This window comes from Protopterus annectens, chromosome 8.part0 (genome assembly GCF_019279795.1).
Source record: "Protopterus annectens isolate FY-2018-M chromosome 8.part0, PAN1.0, whole genome shotgun sequence".
Classification (NCBI taxonomy): domain Eukaryota; kingdom Metazoa; phylum Chordata; order Ceratodontiformes; family Protopteridae; genus Protopterus; species Protopterus annectens.
The window spans coordinates 1,292,681,219-1,292,686,218 of record NC_056741.1 but is presented as its reverse complement, the minus strand read 5'-3'; positions in this window follow the sequence as shown (position 1 = coordinate 1,292,686,218).

Sequence of the window (5,000 nt, the reverse complement as noted above, 5' to 3'; positions counted from 1 at the left end):
AATCTGACTATTAATGTCAGTGTCAGGACTGGCTCATCTGGTGCCTGGTACTGTTCCCTAATCTGACACTTCTCAACTTTACGTTGAGGAGAAAAATAAAGGTCTGTTCTTCTAGTCTGGCTGCCTCTCCTCCTTCTTCTGTAACCCAAGTCTGTTTCCTCTTAATAGGGGAAAAAGGTTCTGCTTCTTGTTTTAAAACCATAACAAACCACAAAACCACATGCTACATTTAGCACTGATGCACTTCATTCCAAATTACATAAACATTACTGGAATTATTCATTTCTGGACCAACATTCAGAAATGCCAGTATTGAATGAAGACTGCTACTACGGAATGATCACCATCTCTTGATTGTGCCACCTAACATCTTGCTCTCCACCTTTTACTCACTATGCATCTGATCAGTGTTAAGTCTAAGCTTTGATTCTGTTTTTACTTACTGCATCCATGACATAGTAGTATGGGACTGCATCTTAATGCCAGCAAAGGCAAAGCAGTTTTATTTTCTTCTAACTATTTCTTTTTTTTTTTTCAGAAAAGTAAACTGATCTCAGATGGACTCATTTCAGCCATAATGCGGTATGTACAAAGGGATTGTGTCTAGCTGTAGGGATGTCATTCTCACCCTTCACTCACTCAGTCTTCTTTAGGCCAGTCATTGAATATAATGCCCTTTTGGCATGCATCTGGCCAGACATATGCAAGAACTAGAAAAACCACAGAGATATCTTACTAAAGGATACTAAGCCATAGCAACATGTCCTACATAGCAGAATCGAAGCCCTGTCATACTGGGTATCCTACCAACTGCTCAAAAGTGACCTGTGTCTGGCATACAAGTCATACTCAAACCTATTACTGATGGATTTACTGCACATCAGCAAATGAAATGGCATCAGAAATACTTGGTCTAGGGATGTACAACTCTTCTGCAACATCAACAGAATGTTTTGGTGGGACAGGTATGTTTCTCAGAGGATACCGTTGCTGTGGAACAGATTCTGTATCCAAATAAAACAAAGTTAATCCCTGTCCATTTTCAAGTGCAAGTTAGATCTATGGATGTAAGACAAAACATTTACCCCAGGACTGCCCCCTGTACTACTAACTGACAGAAGCAGCTCTTAAATGCTTTATCCCATGCATGGGTCCCTCAAATTATCTATGGTATGGTCTGAATATTCTCGTTAGGGCTAATATATAATTATCAACCATGGGATGGGTAAGGCTAATCTATACCTTAACAGGATAGGTTATTTTAAACAGAAAAATCTGACTTTAAACCAGTGACAAGTGGAGTACCACAGGGTTCAGTCTTGGGACCTCTCCTGTTTGGTATCTACTTCTCTGAAGTGCAGGCTAACACAGAAGGCCTTTGGCTAACAAAGTTTGCAGATGACTGCAAACTAGGAGCCATAGTTGAGTCCCCGAAGGATGTGGAAATCCTACAGAAGGGCCACACTGAGACAGATGCCTGGTGTCAGAGCCATGGCCTCAAGCTCAATGCCAAAAAGTGCATTGTCATCCCCTTTGGTAAAAACTATGTACCCATGAACTACCACATGGGCGGCAGTCTACTTAATGCCGAATGTGTGATAAGATACCTTGGGGCTCAGGTGGAAAGTAGTCTCTCCTTTGATAATCACATTGCCATAGTAGTCAGGAAATCCTTCTAAGTGGCACATCTCATCACAAAAGGGTTCTCATCCAGGAAAAAAAAGGTCATTGTTCCCCTCTGCTCGACACTCATTAGACCCATTATAGAGTACAATGCCCCTTTTGGAATGTACACCACAAGACATCTGCAGCAGCTGGAAAGGCCACAAAAGTACATCACAAAGAGGATTACTGGCTTCAAACAGATGCCCTACTCCAGCTTTCTCCATCGCATATTGCCTACTCAGAGGCGATCTCTGCCTAACATACAAAGTTATGTCAAACCCAGAGCTGTTGGACATGCTCCACTTAAAGAAATCCCAATCCCTCCGAGCTACATGCTCTAGGCACCTAAACGTTGTCACCACAATAAACATTTCTGTCCCAGAGACTTCTTATACTCTGGAACAAGTTACCCATCTATGTCATGCAAAGTTCCTCATTAGCATTCTTCAAGAAAAATCTTGATGATTGGATGGGAAATAGGAAATACACCCTGGAGATCACTTCTGTGGTTCTGCTCGACAGGGGCACAGGAAAATAGCTTTCTTTGGTGGCGTAAGCCAGGGAACCTTGTTGGCTAGGCTTACTTAGGCCCTTGGGCCGATAGCCTATTACCTACCTATGAACCTATGAACCCATGAAAGTATGACCCTGTGAACAAAAGTTAGACAATAAGACAAAAACTTAACAATAACTGATATGAAGAATGAATTACATTACATAATTGGTATGTAAAAGGCTTGAGTTACCAGGAGTGGCTGGAATCTCTGTCCCTGTATTCCACTCCTTAGGATAATCTGTGCTTTGCTTTTTGGGCCAGTAGGGATCAAATAGTCCAAGACCTCTTATATCTCCACAAATCAGTTTAGTGAATACTAGGATCAGAAATCTGAACCTGCTTCAGCAAATAAACAAATAATCAGTATATAGAATGAGATTTGGTAGTTGTAGATCTATAGGCAAGAAGGTAGCAAAATGCTGAAGAGCAAGATGACAAGAATGGGACCTTGCAGAACGCCAGGAATACTGTTTTGAAGAGAAGAAACAAAGTTATTAGACTTAGCAGTAAAGCTTCTTTCACTGAGATAACTGAAGAACCATTCAGTGGCAGAAGAACCAAAACTGGAGTGTGCTGGGCAGTAAAATAGGAAAGTATGACTCATGGAGTCAAAGACTTATGTGGAGTTGATAAAAAGGGAAGTAGTGAGGTTGCCTTTATTGGAATAGGTACAAATAGTGTCAGTGTGAGTATGTAAGGCTGTTTGCAGGCTTCTATTTTCAATAAATCCATGTTGATATTGTGAGAACAGGATACATTTGAATATAAAAGCCATAAGATGATGGTATACTGCTTTCTCAAGCAATTTATCCAAGTGTGGCAATAGTGAAATGGGCTTTTATTCAGATGTATTAGCAGGTTTAGTTTATTTAGGTGCGAGAGTGGCTGTTGCCTTCTTCCACAGATTACAGAATTTGTATTGTCTGAGAGAAAGGTTAAAGGGATGGCAAACGTGAAGAGAGAAGATTTTGTCATATTTTTTAGGAACCAGACATAGTCCATCTAAATAGTGAATATGCGATTTGGTTAGGTTGTTGGTTTATGAAAGACTCAAGTGGAGGAGTATTAGGACATGTAATATGTGGTTTACCATCAAAACCTCACGACAAACTTGTGCCAGTGATTACTTACCCAAAAAAAAACATTGTAAAATCCAAACATCAACTTATCAAAACACTGAATGTGGTAATGTCAATAATTTGACATTCAGTATTATCAACATTACCCAACTTAGCTGAACATCCAGTTATTTCCTACTAGTGTTTTGCAAGGGGGGGGGGGTCAAGCCTCCCTGCACTTCCCACACCCCCTGCTAATTATATATACAAACTCCGAGATCACACTACAGTGATGAAAAGGTTTAAATTTCCTGATCTCCACTGTAGTGCGATCTCCAGTCAAAATGTGGAATCCACAACACCGAATACACACTAGCATTCGCTCTTGTGGATTCGAACATTTACGAATCAATGTTATGAAACCTTGGAACCTTCCAAGGTTCACATAACTGTCATGCAAGATTGTGATGGTAAACTGTAGTATGTTTGTAGGCTAGTGGAACCTTGCAGAATTATTTAAGAAATTCTTCAAGAGATGAGTATAAGAAATGAGTGCTCATTTTAGAGCAACAAGCTGATTTTTCTCTTCTAAGACTGTCTAGTGCTAGAGAAAGAAACAGTTGCCTGTTATGTTCATGAATGGTTTTACATTGTCTGTAAGCTTTTTTTGGCTTATTTGCACAGTTATGTGTTGTTATCTGTTTAGAAAAGTCTGCTAAGAACAAGTCTGCTTCCTGGTTTTCCAGGCATTGTTTCTTTCCCTAAGCAGGTAGTGATCTCTGATGAAATCCATAATAGTGGTTCTACTTACCAAAAGGTTTTGGGTAAAATTTGCTTTGGATGTTTGTGAAGGCATTCATTAGGAAGGAGTCAGGAGATTGTATCACTGACATGTTATTTAATAAAACAATGAAAAGTGAAAGGAACTTACTGGCACTAGTAACCTTCTGCATGTTGTCAGGGGGTGATTATGTAAGTGATATATGATGAGGCTGTTTTTATTCAAAGGGTAATGAAACTGAATGACACAATGATCACTGATATTCAAATAGCTGACTACTATAGAATTTATTTTAGATGGTTTCTTTGTAATACAAATGCCAAACATTGATGCTTATTTGTGGAAGTATTTAGCCTGGCAGGCTCACGGATTAGTTGAGTGAGCTTGGTGTCAGAGAGGATAGTGCCAAGATGGGCCAAAGAAGTCGGTGCTGAGGTCTGTCTGAATGAAACATTGTTATTGCCAAAAGTTGGTTGCAAGAGGGTTTGAATAGGAGTGCTGAAAGCTGAGAAAGAGACTGATGGAGGGGTAAAAAGTGATAATAGTGTTGCATTTTTGAAAGTATGAAATTAAGGAGTATCCATTTAGGGACAAATTTACCAGTTGTGCATAAGGTGGCTATAATTTTATAGTCTAAGCAGTCTCTGGCTAAAAGCATGCAGTCTCCAGCAATACGTGAATGTGGCCTTTCAGGACAAACTACTGAATATTGGGGAAAGTGGGATTATAGTTTGGAGGTATGAGGCTTTAACCAGTTTCACAGAGTGCCCAAATATCTAAGATTTTTTTGAGAGCCAAAAATATATTTGTTCCAATGTACTATTTATTCTACCACAGTTTAACAGACTGATATTTAGGTTGTTTGAATGTGAAAAGTAATGTTTTTTCTGGTTGGTTTTGGGTAAGGTACTTGGTATAAGAGGTCCAAGACTGATATGTA